Here is a 20,000-nt window from a genome sequence, read left to right on the forward strand (position 1 = left end):
AGCGTCGATTTTGGCGCTTTAACTCGACGTTTGGTTCATCCCACAGCGCCAGTTCTGCTTACCAAAAATGGCCCACTTGGCACTCTGATTCGAGTCTCGCGGCTTCATAAGTTCGAGCAAGCCGGAGATCTCACCCATTTAAAGTTTGAGAATAGGTTGAGGTCGTTTCGACCCCAATGCCTCTAATCATTCGCTTTACCGGATGAAACTCGTACGCTACGAGCGCCAGCTATCCTGAGGGAAACTTCGGAGGGAACCAGCTACTAGATGGTTCGATTAGTCTTTCGCCCCTATACCCAGTTCCGACGATCGATTTGCACGTCAGAATCGCTACGGACCTCCATCAGGGTTTCCCCTGACTTCGTCCTGACCAGGCATAGTTCACCATCTTTCGGGTCCCAGCGTGTACGCTCTTGGTGCGCCTCTTCTCGTAATGAGAACGAGACGCCCCGGGAGTGCGAAGCGTTTACAATTTTTATTTGCAAATCGCTTATCCTCCCTTGGTCTACGCGAGGTAAACCTTTACTTTCATTACGCCTTTAGGTTTAGTTATTTCCCAATGACTCGCGCACATGCTAGACTCCTTGGTCCGTGTTTCAAGACGGGTCCTGAAATTACCCAAATCGATAGCGTCGTTGATCGGCGTTTCAAAACGAGGTCTGTTCGAGAACACCGTAACCAACAGTCGTTCCGGGACAGAATCGGCATTATGTCCGATTACCGTCAAACACGAAACGCTCTTGCTACGGGCCGAACGCTAATTAATCTAGCGGCCCCGCGCCATATTTCTACCGTCGAGCGAGTCTGTCGGAACATCGAGGGTCCCCATGAATTCGAATAAAATCAAGTGGTCTACCACCTCGAGTCTTAGACAGACACCCAACGGATCACGACGTCCTACTAGAGGAAAAGTGCACGCGTTCGATATCGATTAGAAAAACGTAAAACGCGATTTATTGTAATATGCCGAAACACAAACAATATCCGTCATACAAACGTTCAACTTCAATTATCGAAACGCGAATGAATTTCCTCTTTCGACCTTTCGGGTTTCTCAGGTTTACCCCTGAACGGTTTCACGTACTCTTGAACTCTCTCTTCAAAGTGCTTTTCAACTTTCCCTCACGGTACTTGTTCGCTATCGGTCTCGTGGTCATATTTAGCCTTAGATGGAGTTTACCACCCACTTAGGGCTGCACTCTCAAGCAACCCGACTCTCAGGAGAGATCCTCACGCAATCGGCAACGGTCGCTACGGGCCTGGCACCCTCTATGGGCTGTGGCCCCGTTCAAGAAGGACTTGGACGCGCCGCACGATCTCGTGATAAACGGATCCTCCCTAACACCACATTTCCCGGTGGCCGATATCGACCACGGGATTCGGTGCTGGGCTTTTCCCTGTTCGCTCGCAGCTACTGAGGGAATCCTAGTTAGTTTCTTTTCCTCCGCTTAGTAATATGCTTAAATTCAGCGGGTAATCTCACCTGCTCTGAGGTCGATATATTATAATATATCTCGTATAATATTTAAATACAATTCGCCAAACTATCATAATCATCTCTCATATGAAATATAACATTATTTGTTTTTATTTAAAGAGTCGGCAGCAGCAGCAGCAGCATCAGCATCAGCATCAGCATCAGCATCAGCATCAGCATCAGCATCAGCAACACACCACCAGCCTTTATACATATATAATATTTTTAATATATATAATTCATATATTTTGTCGATATACCGTGTGTATAAATGATATAAATAAAACACTGGTCAGACGTCCAGTCTTCGAAACTTTATTATTTCTCTCGGACACGACGACCGCGTTATCATTTTATCATAAATATATTATATATACACACACTTATTTATCGACTATATATACGTCGTATATATGTATAATATATATATATATTATATATAAATATAACTCTCTACCAAACAAATTTTATGTATTTCATATAAATACACGATTAATTTATGGTATAGCGGGTTGTGTTCAAAAATTGCGTAACTTTTTCTATAAAAATTTACGCTGCTTTTCGCACTTTAGGATGCCGCACAAATACAAAAAAAAATACGCACAAGTTTGTATGTGCATGTGTTTTTTCTTAATTAGTGTGCGTTATTGTTTCACATCCAACACGCTTAGGCATTATTTTTCTTTAATAAATAGAAAAATTTTAAATTCTAAGCAGTCTTTTAAATTGATACGACCCTCAGTCAGGAGTGGTCCGGGAACGAGTATCCGAGGACCGCAATGTGCGTTCGAAATGTCGATGTTCATGTGTCCTGCAGTTCACAAGTTGACGCGCAATTAGCTGCGTTCTTCATCGACCCACGAGCCAAGTGATTCACCGTTCAGGGTAATCATTTTATTATTATGTCGTTTTCTCATATTCTATTCGTCGTATTTTTAATATTTGATTATTATTAAATTAATAATATTATTATAATATCTTATACGCGTATAGAAAATTTATATAACGACATTTTTTATATATATATATATATATATATATATATTATAATAAATGGTAATTATTCGAAACTTTTAGAGAAATTATAATATCGTACTTTGATATATCTGATAAATTTTAACCGCTGCACATGTTTTATTACAAACGAGGCGCGCATAGACAGATATCTCGCACGATATATTCCTCCTCTTTATATTATTACAGTTTTTTTTTTATCTTGAAAGTTTTATACAAATTTCGACGGTCGGGCGTAAATCTTCGAACACCTTCGAAATAATACATAAAATATTATTTCTAAAACGAATTTTTATACATATCGATAGAATCGACATGTGCTTAAATTTCGTTTAGGTACCCGGATGAAAATGTCTCAATAACATAATCATCACATATAATCTTGTCGATATTTTCTTGTATTACCTTCAAACGATAAAAAACTTAAGTAATAATATAATAAACGAAATAAAATTTATCCATAAAAATATAGACACACACACGACAACAGACGACGTTTCAATAAACTATATATTTTTCGTTTATTATAATAACGATTCTTTATCAGAACGTTTTTAGTTAACAAGAAATTTTGTTAATGATCGTTCCGTCAATCGTTATAATATATAATAATACATATGTTGTTATTGTTGTGTCGTCATCGTCGTCGACGCCTTCTATAAACTATGATAAAAATTTTTCGTTATATTTTTATTGGAAAAATTTATATATGTAAATATATTTTTATAGACGTATGAATTATATTTATCTTTTTTTTTTTAATTTTATTCGAAACTTGTTCGAATTTTGTAAAAATTAAAAAAAGATTTCAATATATATACATCTATATATATATATATATATATATATATATATATATAATTTATAACATATATAAATTTCTTTTGAAGAGTTCGATAATTTTGTAGAAGAAAATTCTCTTTTACAATTAATACAGACTTGATTTCGTTTTTTTTTTTTTTTTGTTTAAAAACGAACAAATACTCTGTAATGATCCTTCCGCAGGTTCACCTACGGAAACCTTGTTACGACTTTTACTTCCTCTAAATGATCAAGTTTGGTCATCTTTCCGAAGCATCGGCGACGCCGAAACGCCACCGCGCTCAGTCCGAAGACCTCACTAAATCATTCAATCGGTAGTAGCGACGGGCGGTGTGTACAAAGGGCAGGGACGTAATCAACGCGAGCTTATGACTCGCGCTTACTGGGAATTCCTCGTTCATGGGGAACAATTGCAAGCCCCAATCCCTAGCACGAAGGAGGTTCAGCGGGTTACCCGGGCCGCTCGGCCAGGGAGGACACGCTGATTCCTTCAGTGTAGCGCGCGTGCGGCCCAGAACATCTAAGGGCATCACAGACCTGTTATTGCTCAATCTCGTGCGGCTAGAAGCCGCCTGTCCCTCTAAGAAGAATTATTTGTACGCCGACAGTAAAAACCGCGAACGGCAAGAGCCGAAACTCAATACCGACGGGCCTTTGGGATGTCGAAATACGCCTAGTTAGCAGGCTAGAGTCTCGTTCGTTATCGGAATTAACCAGACAAATCGCTCCACCAACTAAGAACGGCCATGCACCACCACCCACCGAATCAAGAAAGAGCTCTCAATCTGTCAATCCTTCCGGTGTCCGGGCCTGGTGAGGTTTCCCGTGTTGAGTCAAATTAAGCCGCAGGCTCCACTCCTGGTGGTGCCCTTCCGTCAATTCCTTTAAGTTTCAGCTTTGCAACCATACTTCCCCCGGAACCCAAAAGCTTTGGTTTCCCGGAAGCTGCCCGCCGAGTCATCGGAGGAACGTCGGCGGATCGCTAGCTGGCATCGTTTATGGTTAGAACTAGGGCGGTATCTGATCGCCTTCGAACCTCTAACTTTCGTTCTTGATCAATGAAAGCGTTTTTGGCAAATGCTTTCGCTTCTGTCCGTCTTGCGACGATCCAAGAATTTCACCTCTAACGTCGCAATACGAATGCCCCCATCCGTTCCTATTAATCATTACCTCGGGGTTCCGAAAACCAACAAAATAGAACCGAGGTCCTATTCCATTATTCCATGCACACAGTATTCAGGCAAAATTTTGGCCTGCTTTAAGCACTCTAATTTGTTCAAAGTAAACGTGCCGGCCCACCTCGACACTCAGTCAAGAGCACCGCGGCGGGATTGAGTTGGGCCGCCCTTGCGAGCTAAGCCCACCGGCAGGACGTCCCACGACACGCCAGTTAACACCGCGTACGATGAACCAGCGGCGTGGGACACAGATTCGACTACGAGCTTTTTAACCGCAACAACTTTAATATACGCTATTGGAGCTGGAATTACCGCGGCTGCTGGCACCAGACTTGCCCTCCAATTGATCCTCGTTAAAGGGTTTAGAGTGTACTCATTCCGATTACGGGGCCTCGGATGAGTCCCGTATCGTTATTTTTCGTCACTACCTCCCCGTGCCGGGAGTGGGTAATTTGCGCGCCTGCTGCCTTCCTTGGATGTGGTAGCCGTTTCTCAGGCTCCCTCTCCGGAATCGAACCCTGATTCCCCGTTACCCGTTACAACCATGGTAGGCGCAGAACCTACCATCGACAGTTGATAAGGCAGACATTTGAAAGATGCGTCGCCGGTGCGAGACCGTGCGATCAGCGAAAAGTTATTCAGAGTCACCAAATTGTACGATGACGAGCAAGCCCGCCACCGATTGGTTTTGATCTAATAAAAGCGCTCCTTCCGTCTCCGGTCGGAACTCTGTTTGCATGTATTAGCTCTAGAATTACCACAGTTATCCAAGTAAATGTGGGTACGATCTAAGGAACCATAACTGATTTAATGAGCCTTTCGCGGTTTCACCTTAATTTGGCTTGTACTGAGACATGCATGGCTTAATCTTTGAGACAAGCATATGACTACTGGCAGGATCAACCAGGGAACTGTGTTTTATAATATATATAATATATATTATTACTATTATTATTATATATATATATATATATTTATAATAAAAAACTATTATCGAAAAAGTTTTAATAACAATATCCAAAAGAGGATAAATTATGATGATGTTTTTTATATTACATATATACTTTATATTTATACATAATATAATAATCATCTATATTCCGTGTATAAACACATTGTTATTTACTTTTTCTTTTGCGTGTTTGCTGCGCTTATTATTGAAAATATATAATTTTCAGCGCCACGCTTTATTTATATTTTTTCTTATTTTATAAAATTTCACCGAATCGACTATAAATCTATCTAAATTTAATCGAAATGAGAAAAATTAGATGATTACGTCGACCGGGCTACAATTTCGACATTATCTCTACCCTTCGCTAGATTGTAAGCGACATGGTTTATACATTAGGTAATAATGAACGAAATTTTTATTCTCGCACGGAATAATGAGAGTTATCGCAAATATTGTGTATATTATATATATAAAAGTGTAATATAATATATATTTTTCATAGACGATCGCATATGAATCGCTCACGATAGAACGCTAGCTAAATTCGCGATCTCGCAATAGATATTTAATTTGTGGATAAATTGATATAATATCTAAAAAGGGAACCGCTAGCAATATACGTTAATATATTGGAGGAGAACGGGGACCCTTTCAGAAAACTATATAATCCACCGATGTGGAATGACCGAAACAACGTCTTTACGTAAATTATAACGAGTTTATTAAAATTTAACGAGACGTCAACTTCGATACACCACACATATATGTGCGCTGTACAACGGTACGCCTTCTACATTAACATTAATAAAGATGTATAGTGAAAATATATAAAAGATGTATTGTGAATATTAAAAAGAAGTATTATGAAATTACATGTTTTGTATTTAGAAGCCGTCCGAGGTGTATCTATCACATAAAAGTGTTATGAAAATATTAACAATAAGGAAAAAAAGTATTATGAAATTAGATGGCCGCTCGATGTATGAACGTACGAGGTGTATTATATAAAAGTTGTATGAAAATAGAAATAATAATGAAAAACAAGTATTATGAAATTAAATTCCGCTCGATATAGCAATTTGTCGAGAAAGATGATTTGTGAAAATTGAGTGGAGATGTTTTGTATTTAAAAGCCGTCCGAGGTGTATGACATAAAAGTGTTATGAAAATATTAACAATAAGGAAAAAAAGTATTATGAAATTAGATCGCCGCTCGATGTATGAACGTACGAGGTGTATTATATAAAAGTTGTATGAAAATAGAAATAATAATGAAAAACAAGTATTATGAAATTTAATTCCGCTCGATATAGCAATTTGTCGAGAAAGATGATTTGTGAAAATTGAGTGGAGATGTTTTGTATTTAAAAGCCGTCCGAGGTGTATGACATAAAAGTGTTATGAAAATATTAACAATAAGGAAAAAAAGTATTATGAAATTAGATCGCCGCTCGATGTATGAACGTACGAGGTGTATTATATAAAAGTTGTATGAAAATAGAAATAATAATAAAAAACAAGTATTATGAAATTAAATTCCGCTCGATATAGCAATTTGTCGAGAAAGATGATTTGTGAAAATTGAGTGGAGATGTTTTGTATTTAAAAGCCGTCCGAGGTGTATGACATAAAAGTGTTATGAAAATATTAACAATAAGGAAAAAAAGTATTATGAATTTAGATCGCCGCTCGATGTATGAACGTACGAGGTGTATTATATAAAAGTTGTATGAAAATAGAAATAATAATGAAAAACAAGTATTATGAAATTAAATTCCGCTCGATATAGCAATTTGTCGAAAAAGATGATTTGTGAAAATTGAGTGGAGATGTTTTTTATTTAAAAGCCGTCCGAGGTGTATGACATAAAAGTGTTATGAAAATATTAACAATAAGGAAAAAAAGTATTATGAAATTAGATCGCCGCTCGATGTATGAACGTACGAGGTGTATTATATAAAAGTTGTATGAAAATAGAAATAATAATGAAAAACAAGTATTATGAAATTAAATTCCGCTCGATATAGCAATTTGTCGAGAAAGATGATTTGTGAAAATTGAGTGGAGATGTTTTGTATTTAAAAGCCGTCCGAGGTGTATGACATAAAAGTGTTATGAAAATATTAACAATAAGGAAAAAAAGTATTATGAAATTAGATCGCCGCTCGATGTATGAACGTACGAGGTGTATTATATAAAAGTTGTATGAAAATAGAAATAATAATGAAAAACAAGTATTATGAAATTAAATTCCGCTCGATATAGCAATTTGTCGAGAAAGATGATTTGTGAAAATTGAGTGGAGATGTTTTGTATTTAAAAGCCGTCCGAGGTGTATGACATAAAAGTGTTATGAAAATATTAACAATAAGGAAAAAAAGTATTATGAAATTAGATCGCCGCTCGATGTATGAACGTACGAGGTGTATTATATAAAAGTTGTATGAAAATAGAAATAATAATGAAAAACAAGTATTATGAAATTTAATTCCGCTCGATATAGGAACTTGTCGAGAAAGATGATTTGTGAAGTTGAATGGAGATGTTTTGTATGTAGAAGTCGTCCGAGGTGTATGACATAAAAGTGTTATGAAAATATTAACCATAAGGAAAAAAAGTATTATGAAATTAGATCGCCGCTCGATGTATGAACGTACGAGGTGTATTATATAAAAGTTGTATGAAAATAGAAATAATAATAAAAAACAAGTATTATGAAATTAAATTCCGCTCGATATAGCAATTTGTCGAGAAAGATGATTTGTGAAAATTGAGTGGAGATGTTTTGTATTTAAAAGCCGTCCGAGGTGTATGACATAAAAGTGTTATGAAAATATTAACAATAAGGAAAAAAAGTATTATGAATTTAGATCGCCGCTCGATGTATGAACGTACGAGGTGTATTATATAAAAGTTGTATGAAAATAGAAATAATAATGAAAAACAAGTATTATGAAATTAAATTCCGCTCGATATAGCAATTTGTCGAAAAAGATGATTTGTGAAAATTGAGTGGAGATGTTTTGTATTTAAAAGCCGTCCGAGGTGTATCTATCACATAAAAGTGTTATGAAAATATTAACAATAAGGAAAAAAAGTATTATGAATTTAGATCGCCGCTCGATGTATGAACGTACGAGGTGTATTATATAAAAGTTGTATGAAAATAGAAATAATAATGAAAAACAAGTATTATGAAATTTAATTCCGCTCGATATAGGAACTTGTCGAGAAAGATGATTTGTGAAGTTGAATGGAGATGTTTTGTATGTAGAAGTCGTCCGAGGTGTATGACATAAAAGTGTTATGAAAATATTAACGATAAAGAAAAAAAGTATTATGAAATTAGATCGTCGCTCGATGTATGAACGTACGAGGTGTATTATATAAAAGTTGTATGAAAATAGTAATAATTATGAAAAGCAAAGTATTACGAAATTAGCTAAGTTCGGTGACTGGCCGGCAGAGAGCGCTAGTGTCTATAAAACGGTGTTTAGTTTGTCTTCTGGCCGGCAGAGGGCGCTAGTGTCTATTAAACCGTGTTAAGTTCGGTGACTGGCCGGCAGAGGGCGCTAGTGTCTATAAAAAGGTGTTTAGTTTGTCGTCTCTCCGGCAGAGGGCGCTAGTGTCTATAAAACTGTGTTTGGTTTGTCTTCTGGCCGGCAGAGGGCGCTAGTGTCTATTAAACCGTGTTAAGTTCGGTGACTGGCCGGCAGAGGGCGCTAGTGTCTATAAAACAGTGTTAAGTTCGGTGACTGGCCGGCAGAGGGCGCTAGTGTCTATAAAACCGTATTAAGTTTGGTGTCTGGTCGGCAGGATATAGCAACTTGTCGAAAAAGTTGAATTGTGTAAATTGAATGGAAATTTTTTTTATGTAGAAGCCGTTCGAGGTATATTATATAAAAGTGTTATGAAAATATTAACAATAACGGAAAAAAGTATTATGAAATTAGATGGCCGCTCGATGTATGAACGTACGAGGTGTATTATATAAAAGTTGTATGAAAATAGTAATAATTATGAAAAGCAAAGTATTAGGAAATTACCTAAGTTTGGTGACTGGCCGGCAGAGGGCGCTAGTGTCTATAAAACGGTGTTTAGTTTGTCTTCTGGCCGGCAGAGGGCGCTAGTGTCTATTTAACCGTGTTAAGTTCGGTGACTGGCCGGCAGAGGGCGCTAGTGTCTATAAAACCGTATTAAGTTTGGTGTCTGGTCGGCAGGATATAGCAACTTGTCGAAAAAGTTGAATTGTGTAAATTGAATGGAAATTTTTTTTATGTAGAAGCCGTTCGAGGTATATTATATAAAAGTGTTATGAAAATATTAACAATAACGGAAAAAAGTATTATGAAATTAGATGGCCGCTCGATGTATGAACGTACGAGGTGTATTATATAAAAGTTGTATGAAAATAGTAATAATTATGAAAAGCAAAGTATTAGGAAATTAGATTCCGCTCGATATAGGAACTTGTCGAGAAAGATGATATGTGAAGTTGAATGGAGATGTTTTGTATGTAGAAGTCGTCCGAGGTGTATGACATAAAAGTGTTATGAAAATATTAACGATAAAGAAAAAAAGTATTATGAAATTAGATCGTCGCTCGATGTATGAACGTACGAGGTGTATTATATAAAAGTTGTATGAAAATAGTAATAATTATGAAAAGCAAAGTATTATGAAATTAGCTAAGTTCGGTGACTGGCCGGCAGAGAGCGCTAGTGTCTATAAAACGGTGTTTAGTTTGTCTTCTGGCCGGCAGAGGGCGCTAGTGTCTATTAAACCGTGTTAAGTTCGGTGACTGGCCGGCAGAGGGCGCTAGTGTCTATAAAAAGGTGTTTAGTTTGTCGTCTCTCCGGCAGAGGGCGCTAGTGTCTATGAAAAGGTGTTTAGTTTGTCGTCTCTCCGGCAGAGGGCGCTAGTGTCTATAAAAAGGTGTTTAGTTTGTCGTCTCTCCGGCAGAGGGCGCTAGTGTCTATAAAACAGTGTTAAGTTCGGTGACTGGCCGGCAGAGGGCGCTAGTGTCTATAAAACCGTATTAAGTTTGGTGTCTGGTCGGCAGGATATAGGAACTTGTCGAAAAAGTTGAATTGTGTAAATTGAATGGAAATTTTTTTTATGTAGAAGCCGTTCGAGGTGTATGACATAAAAGTGTTATGAAAATATTAACAATAAGGAAAAAAAGTATTATGAATTTAGATCGCCGCTCGATGTATGAACGTACGAGGTGTATTATATAAAAGTTGTATGAAAATAGAAATAATAATGAAAAACAAGTATTATGAAATTTAATTCCGCTCGATATAGGAACTTGTCGAGAAAGATGATTTGTGAAGTTGAATGGAGATGTTTTGTATGTAGAAGTCGTCCGAGGTGTATGACATAAAAGTGTTATGAAAATATTAACGATAAAGAAAAAAAGTATTATGAAATTAGATCGCCGTTCGATGTATGAACGTACGAGGTGTATTATATAAAAGTTGTATGAAAATAGAAATAATAATGAAAAACAAGTATTATGAAATTTAATTCCGCTCGATATAGGAACTTGTCGAGAAAGATGATTTGTGAAGTTGAATGGAGATGTTTTGTATGTAGAAGTCGTCCGAGGTGTATGACATAAAAGTGTTATGAAAATATTAACGATAAAGAAAAAAAGTATTATGAAATTAGATCGCCGCTCGATGTATGAACGTACGAGGTGTATTATATAAAAGTTTTATGAAAATAGTAATAATTATGAAAAACAAAGTATTACGAAATTACCTAAGTTTGGTGACTGACCGGCAGAGGGCGCTAGTGTCTATAAAACCGTGTTCAGTTTGTCGTCTGGCCGGCAGAGGGCGCTAGTGTCTATAAAACTGTGTTTAGTTTGTCTTCTGGCCGGCAGAGGGCGCTAGTGTCTATTAAACCGTGTTAAGTTCGGTGACTGGCCGGCAGAGGGCGCTAGTGTCTATAAAACCGTATTAAGTTTGGTGTCTGGTCGGCAGGATATAGCAACTTGTCGAAAAAGTTGAATTGTGTAAATTGAATGGAAATTTTTTTTATGTAGAAGCCGTTCGAGGTATATTATATAAAAGTGTTATGAAAATATTAACAATAACGGAAAAAAGTATTATGAAATTAGATGGCCGCTCGATGTATGAACGTACGAGGTGTATTATATAAAAGTTTTATGAAAATAGAAATAATAATGAAAAACAAGTATTATGAAATTTAATTCCGCTCGATATAGGAACTTGTCGAGAAAGATGATTTGTGAAGTTGAATGGAGATGTTTTGTATGTAGAAGTCGTCCGAGGTGTATGACATAAAAGTGTTATGAAAATATTAACGATAAAGAAAAAAAGTATTATGAAATTAGATCGCCGTTCGATGTATGAACGTACGAGGTGTATTATATAAAAGTTTTATGAAAATAGTAATAATTATGAAAAACAAAGTATTACGAAATTACCTAAGTTTGGTGACTGACTGGCAGAGGGCGCTAGTGTCTATAAAACCGTGTTCAGTTTGTCGTCTGGCCGGCAGAGGGCGCTAGTGTCTATAAAAGTGTGTTTAGTTTGTCTTCTGGCCGGCAGAGGGCGCTAGTGTCTATTAAACCGTGTTAAGTTCGGTGACTGGCCGGCAGAGGGCGCTAGTGTCTATAAAAAGGTGTTTAGTTTGTCGTCTCTCCGGCAGAGGGCGCTAGTGTCTATATAACTGTGTTTGGTTTGTCTTCTGGCCGGCAGAGGGCGCTAGTGTCTATTAAACCGTGTTAAGTTCGGTGACTGGCCGGCAGAGGGCGCTAGTGTCTATAAAACCGTATTAAGTTTGGTGTCTGGTCGGCAGGATATAGCAACTTGTCGAAAAAGTTGAATTGTGTAAATTGAATGGAAATTTTTTTTATGTAGAAGCCGTTCGAGGTATATTATATAAAAGTGTTATGAAAATATTAACAATAACGGAAAAAAGTATTATGAAATTAGATGGCCGCTCGATGTATGAACGTACGAGGTGTATTATATAAAAGTTTTATGAAAATAGAAATAATAATGAAAAACAAGTATTATGAAATTTAATTCCGCTCGATATAGGAACTTGTCGAGAAAGATGATTTGTGAAGTTGAATGGAGATGTTTTGTATGTAGAAGTCGTCCGAGGTGTATGACATAAAAGTGTTATGAAAATATTAACGATAAAGAAAAAAAGTATTATGAAATTAGATCGCCGTTCGATGTATGAACGTACGAGGTGTATTATATAAAAGTTTTATGAAAATAGTAATAATTATGAAAAACAAAGTATTACGAAATTACCTAAGTTTGGTGACTGACCGGCAGAGGGCGCTAGTGTCTATAAAACCGTGTTCAGTTTGTCGTCTGGCCGGCAGAGGGCGCTAGTGTCTATAAAACTGTGTTTAGTTTGTCTTCTGGCCGGCAGAGGGCGCTAGTGTCTATTAAACCGTGTTAAGTTCGGTGACTGGCCGGCAGAGGGCGCTAGTGTCTATAAAAAGGTGTTTAGTTTGTCGTCTCTCCGGCAGAGGGCGCTAGTGTCTATAAATCTGTGTTTGGTTTGTCTTCTGGCCGGCAGAGGGCGCTAGTGTCTATTAAACCGTGTTAAGTTCGGTGACTGGCCGGCAGAGGGCGCTAGTGTCTATAAAACAGTGTTAAGTTCGGTGACTGGCCGGCAGAGGGCGCTAGTGTCTATAAAACCGTATTAAGTTTGGTGTCTGGTCGGCAGGATATAGCAACTTGTCGAAAAAGTTGAATTGTGTAAATTGAATGGAAATTTTTTTTATGTAGAAGCCGTTCGAGGTATATTATATAAAAGTGTTATGAAAATATTAACAATAACGGAAAAAAGTATTATGAAATTAGATGGTGGCTCGATGTATGAACGTACGAGGTGTATTATATAAAAGTTGTATGAAAATAGTAATAATTATGAAAAGCAAAGTATTAGGAAATTACCTAAGTTTGGTGACTGGCCGGCAGAGGGCGCTAGTGTCTATAAAACGGTGTTTAGTTTGTCTTCTGGCCGGCAGAGGGCGCTAGTGTCTATTAAACCGTGTTAAGTTCGGTGACTGGCCGGCAGTAATAATACATATGTTGTTATTGTTGTGTCGTCATCGTCGTCGACGCCTTCTATAAACTATGATAAAAATTTTTCGTTATATTTTTATTGGAAAAATTTATATATGTAAATATATTTTTATAGACGTATGAATTATATTTATCTTTTTTTTTTTAATTTTATTCGAAACTTGTTCGAATTTTGTAAAAATTAAAAAAAGATTTCAATATATATACATCTATAATATATATATATATATATATATATATAATTTATAACATATATAAATTTCTTTTGAAGAGTTCGATAATTTTGTAGAAGAAAATTCTCTTTTACAATTAATACAGACTTGATTTCGTTTTTTTTTTTTTTGTTTAAAAACGAACAAATACTCTGTAATGATCCTTCCGCAGGTTCACCTACGGAAACCTTGTTACGACTTTTACTTCCTCTAAATGATCAAGTTTGGTCATCTTTCCGAAGCATCGGCGACGCCGAAACGCCACCGCGCTCAGTCCGAAGACCTCACTAAATCATTCAATCGGTAGTAGCGACGGGCGGTGTGTACAAAGGGCAGGGACGTAATCAACGCGAGCTTATGACTCGCGCTTACTGGGAATTCCTCGTTCATGGGGAACAATTGCAAGCCCCAATCCCTAGCACGAAGGAGGTTCAGCGGGTTACCCGGGCCGCTCGGCCAGGGAGGACACGCTGATTCCTTCAGTGTAGCGCGCGTGCGGCCCAGAACATCTAAGGGCATCACAGACCTGTTATTGCTCAATCTCGTGCGGCTAGAAGCCGCCTGTCCCTCTAAGAAGAATTATTTGTACGCCGACAGTAAAAACCGCGAACGGCAAGAGCCGAAACTCAATACCGACGGGCCTTTGGGATGTCGAAATACGCCTAGTTAGCAGGCTAGAGTCTCGTTCGTTATCGGAATTAACCAGACAAATCGCTCCACCAACTAAGAACGGCCATGCACCACCACCCACCGAATCAAGAAAGAGCTCTCAATCTGTCAATCCTTCCGGTGTCCGGGCCTGGTGAGGTTTCCCGTGTTGAGTCAAATTAAGCCGCAGGCTCCACTCCTGGTGGTGCCCTTCCGTCAATTCCTTTAAGTTTCAGCTTTGCAACCATACTTCCCCCGGAACCCAAAAGCTTTGGTTTCCCGGAAGCTGCCCGCCGAGTCATCGGAGGAACGTCGGCGGATCGCTAGCTGGCATCGTTTATGGTTAGAACTAGGGCGGTATCTGATCGCCTTCGAACCTCTAACTTTCGTTCTTGATCAATGAAAGCGTTTTTGGCAAATGCTTTCGCTTCTGTCCGTCTTGCGACGATCCAAGAATTTCACCTCTAACGTCGCAATACGAATGCCCCCATCCGTTCCTATTAATCATTACCTCGGGGTTCCGAAAACCAACAAAATAGAACCGAGGTCCTATTCCATTATTCCATGCACACAGTATTCAGGCAAAATTTTGGCCTGCTTTAAGCACTCTAATTTGTTCAAAGTAAACGTGCCGGCCCACCTCGACACTCAGTCAAGAGCACCGCGGCGGGATTGAGTTGGGCCGCCCTTGCGAGCTAAGCCCACCGGCAGGACGTCCCACGACACGCCAGTTAACACCGCGTACGATGAACCAGCGGCGTGGGACACAGATTCGACTACGAGCTTTTTAACCGCAACAACTTTAATATACGCTATTGGAGCTGGAATTACCGCGGCTGCTGGCACCAGACTTGCCCTCCAATTGATCCTCGTTAAAGGGTTTAGAGTGTACTCATTCCGATTACGGGGCCTCGGATGAGTCCCGTATCGTTATTTTTCGTCACTACCTCCCCGTGCCGGGAGTGGGTAATTTGCGCGCCTGCTGCCTTCCTTGGATGTGGTAGCCGTTTCTCAGGCTCCCTCTCCGGAATCGAACCCTGATTCCCCGTTACCCGTTACAACCATGGTAGGCGCAGAACCTACCATCGACAGTTGATAAGGCAGACATTTGAAAGATGCGTCGCCGGTGCGAGACCGTGCGATCAGCGAAAAGTTATTCAGAGTCACCAAATTGTACGATGACGAGCAAGCCCGCCACCGATTGGTTTTGATCTAATAAAAGCGCTCCTTCCGTCTCCGGTCGGAACTCTGTTTGCATGTATTAGCTCTAGAATTACCACAGTTATCCAAGTAAATGTGGGTACGATCTAAGGAACCATAACTGATTTAATGAGCCTTTCGCGGTTTCACCTTAATTTGGCTTGTACTGAGACATGCATGGCTTAATCTTTGAGACAAGCATATGACTACTGGCAGGATCAACCAGGGAACTGTGTTTTATAATATATATAATATATATTATTACTATTATTATTATATATATATATATATTTTATAATAAAAAACTATTATCGAAAAAGTTTTAATAACAATATCCAAAAGAGGATAAATTATGATGATGTTTTTTATATTACATATATACTTTATATTTATACATAATATAATAATCATCTATATTCCGTGTATAAACACATTGTTATTTACTTTTTCTTTTGCGTGTTTGCTGCGCTTATTATTGAAAATATATAATTTTCAGCGCCACGCTTTATTTATATTTTTTCTTATTTTATAAAATTTCACCGAATCGACTATAAATCTATCTAAATTTAATCGAAATGAGAAAAATTAGATGATTACGTCGACCGGGCTACAATTTCGACATTATCTCTACCCTTCGCTAGATTGTAAGCGACATGGTTTATACATTAGGTAATAATGAACGAAATTTTTATTCTCGCACGGAATAATGAGAGTTATCGCAAATATTGTGTATATTATATATATAAAAGTGTAATATAATATATATTTTTCATAGACGATCGCATATGAATCGCTCACGATAGAACGCTAGCTAAATTCGCGATCTCGCAATAGATATTTAATTTGTGGATAAATTGATATAATATCTAAAAAGGGAACCGCTAGCAATATACGTTAATATATTGGAGGAGAACGGGGACCCTTTCAGAAAACTATATAATCCACCGATGTGGAATGACCGAAACAACGTCTTTACGTAAATTATAACGAGTTTATTAAAATTTAACGAGACGTCAACTTCGATACACCACACATATATGTGCGCTGTACAACGGTACGCCTTCTACATTAACATTAATAAAGATGTATAGTGAAAATATATAAAAGATGTATTGTGAATATTAAAAAGAAGTATTATGAAATTACATGTTTTGTATTTAGAAGCCGTCCGAGGTGTATCTATCACATAAAAGTGTTATGAAAATATTAACAATAAGGAAAAAAAGTATTATGAAATTAGATGGCCGCTCGATGTATGAACGTACGAGGTGTATTATATAAAAGTTGTATGAAAATAGAAATAATAATGAAAAACAAGTATTATGAAATTAAATTCCGCTCGATATAGCAATTTGTCGAGAAAGATGATTTGTGAAAATTGAGTGGAGATGTTTTGTATTTAAAAGCCGTCCGAGGTGTATGACATAAAAGTGTTATGAAAATATTAACAATAAGGAAAAAAAGTATTATGAAATTAGATCGCCGCTCGATGTATGAACGTACGAGGTGTATTATATAAAAGTTGTATGAAAATAGAAATAATAATGAAAAACAAGTATTATGAAATTTAATTCCGCTCGATATAGCAATTTGTCGAGAAAGATGATTTGTGAAAATTGAGTGGAGATGTTTTGTATTTAAAAGCCGTCCGAGGTGTATGACATAAAAGTGTTATGAAAATATTAACAATAAGGAAAAAAAGTATTATGAAATTAGATCGCCGCTCGATGTATGAACGTACGAGGTGTATTATATAAAAGTTGTATGAAAATAGAAATAATAATAAAAAACAAGTATTATGAAATTAAATTCCGCTCGATATAGCAATTTGTCGAGAAAGATGATTTGTGAAAATTGAGTGGAGATGTTTTGTATTTAAAAGCCGTCCGAGGTGTATGACATAAAAGTGTTATGAAAATATTAACAATAAGGAAAAAAAGTATTATGAATTTAGATCGCCGCTCGATGTATGAACGTACGAGGTGTATTATATAAAAGTTGTATGAAAATAGAAATAATAATGAAAAACAAGTATTATGAAATTAAATTCCGCTCGATATAGCAATTTGTCGAAAAAGATGATTTGTGAAAATTGAGTGGAGATGTTTTTTATTTAAAAGCCGTCCGAGGTGTATGACATAAAAGTGTTATGAAAATATTAACAATAAGGAAAAAAAGTATTATGAAATTAGATCGCCGCTCGATGTATGAACGTACGAGGTGTATTATATAAAAGTTGTATGAAAATAGAAATAATAATGAAAAACAAGTATTATGAAATTAAATTCCGCTCGATATAGCAATTTGTCGAGAAAGATGATTTGTGAAAATTGAGTGGAGATGTTTTGTATTTAAAAGCCGTCCGAGGTGTATGACATAAAAGTGTTATGAAAATATTAACAATAAGGAAAAAAAGTATTATGAAATTAGATCGCCGCTCGATGTATGAACGTACGAGGTGTATTATATAAAAGTTGTATGAAAATAGAAATAATAATGAAAAACAAGTATTATGAAATTAAATTCCGCTCGATATAGCAATTTGTCGAGAAAGATGATTTGTGAAAATTGAGTGGAGATGTTTTGTATTTAAAAGCCGTCCGAGGTGTATGACATAAAAGTGTTATGAAAATATTAACAATAAGGAAAAAAAGTATTATGAAATTAGATCGCCGCTCGATGTATGAACGTACGAGGTGTATTATATAAAAGTTGTATGAAAATAGAAATAATAATGAAAAACAAGTATTATGAAATTTAATTCCGCTCGATATAGGAACTTGTCGAGAAAGATGATTTGTGAAGTTGAATGGAGATGTTTTGTATGTAGAAGTCGTCCGAGGTGTATGACATAAAAGTGTTATGAAAATATTAACCATAAGGAAAAAAAGTATTATGAAATTAGATCGCCGCTCGATGTATGAACGTACGAGGTGTATTATATAAAAGTTGTATGAAAATAGAAATAATAATAAAAAACAAGTATTATGAAATTAAATTCCGCTCGATATAGCAATTTGTCGAGAAAGATGATTTGTGAAAATTGAGTGGAGATGTTTTGTATTTAAAAGCCGTCCGAGGTGTATGACATAAAAGTGTTATGAAAATATTAACAATAAGGAAAAAAAGTATTATGAATTTAGATCGCCGCTCGATGTATGAACGTACGAGGTGTATTATATAAAAGTTGTATGAAAATAGAAATAATAATGAAAAACAAGTATTATGAAATTAAATTCCGCTCGATATAGCAATTTGTCGAAAAAGATGATTTGTGAAAATTGAGTGGAGATGTTTTGTATTTAAAAGCCGTCCGAGGTGTATCTATCACATAAAAGTGTTATGAAAATATTAACAATAAGGAAAAAAAGTATTATGAATTTAGATCGCCGCTCGATGTATGAACGTACGAGGTGTATTATATAAAAGTTGTATGAAAATAGAAATAATAATGAAAAACAAGTATTATGAAATTTAATTCCGCTCGATATAGGAACTTGTCGAGAAAGATGATTTGTGAAGTTGAATGGAGATGTTTTGTATGTAGAAGTCGTCCGAGGTGTATGACATAAAAGTGTTATGAAAATATTAACGATAAAGAAAAAAAGTATTATGAAATTAGATCGTCGCTCGATGTATGAACGTACGAGGTGTATTATATAAAAGTTGTATGAAAATAGTAATAATTATGAAAAGCAAAGTATTACGAAATTAGCTAAGTTCGGTGACTGGCCGGCAGAGAGCGCTAGTGTCTATAAAACGGTGTTTAGTTTGTCTTCTGGCCGGCAGAGGGCGCTAGTGTCTATTAAACCGTGTTAAGTTCGGTGACTGGCCGGCAGAGGGCGCTAGTGTCTATAAAAAGGTGTTTAGTTTGTCGTCTCTCCGGCAGAGGGCGCTAGTGTCTATAAAACTGTGTTTGGTTTGTCTTCTGGCCGGCAGAGGGCGCTAGTGTCTATTAAACCGTGTTAAGTTCGGTGACTGGCCGGCAGAGGGCGCTAGTGTCTATAAAACAGTGTTAAGTTCGGTGACTGGCCGGCAGAGGGCGCTAGTGTCTATAAAACCGTATTAAGTTTGGTGTCTGGTCGGCAGGATATAGCAACTTGTCGAAAAAGTTGAATTGTGTAAATTGAATGGAAATTTTTTTTATGTAGAAGCCGTTCGAGGTATATTATATAAAAGTGTTATGAAAATATTAACAATAACGGAAAAAAGTATTATGAAATTAGATGGTGGCTCGATGTATGAACGTACGAGGTGTATTATATAAAAGTTGTATGAAAATAGTAATAATTATGAAAAGCAAAGTATTAGGAAATTACCTAAGTTTGGTGACTGGCCGGCAGAGGGCGCTAGTGTCTATAAAACGGTGTTTAGTTTGTCTTCTGGCCGGCAGAGGGCGCTAGTGTCTAT

At 36.9% G+C, this 20,000-nt stretch overlaps 4 non-coding genes across 4 annotated transcripts in view; all 4 read right to left on the minus strand.

Annotated features, from left to right (window-relative positions):
* The window catches only part of LOC130899788 (large subunit ribosomal RNA), a 4,066-nt gene extending 2,569 nt beyond the window's left edge, over positions 1-1,497 (minus strand). Inside the window, exon 1 of the ribosomal RNA XR_009060089.1 lies at positions 1-1,497. This exon is cut by the window's left edge and continues 2,569 nt beyond it. This is a non-coding gene — a ribosomal RNA (large subunit ribosomal RNA).
* Positions 1,498-2,209: 712 nt separating this feature from the next.
* Positions 2,210-2,365, minus strand: LOC130899793 (5.8S ribosomal RNA). Its single transcript, XR_009060093.1, has one exon. It is a non-coding gene; the product is annotated as a 5.8S ribosomal RNA (ribosomal RNA).
* Positions 2,366-3,479: 1,114 nt separating this feature from the next.
* Positions 3,480-5,401, minus strand: LOC130899779 (small subunit ribosomal RNA). Its single transcript, XR_009060081.1, has one exon. It is a non-coding gene; the product is annotated as a small subunit ribosomal RNA (ribosomal RNA).
* Positions 5,402-13,897: 8,496 nt separating this feature from the next.
* Positions 13,898-15,819, minus strand: LOC130899780 (small subunit ribosomal RNA). The gene has a single exon (XR_009060082.1). It is a non-coding gene; the product is annotated as a small subunit ribosomal RNA (ribosomal RNA).
* Between the last annotated feature and the right edge of the window lie 4,181 nt (positions 15,820-20,000).

The sequence above is a fragment of the Diorhabda carinulata genome, chromosome 11 (assembly GCF_026250575.1).
Source record: "Diorhabda carinulata isolate Delta chromosome 11, icDioCari1.1, whole genome shotgun sequence".
Lineage (NCBI taxonomy): Eukaryota > Metazoa > Arthropoda > Insecta > Coleoptera > Chrysomelidae > Diorhabda > Diorhabda carinulata.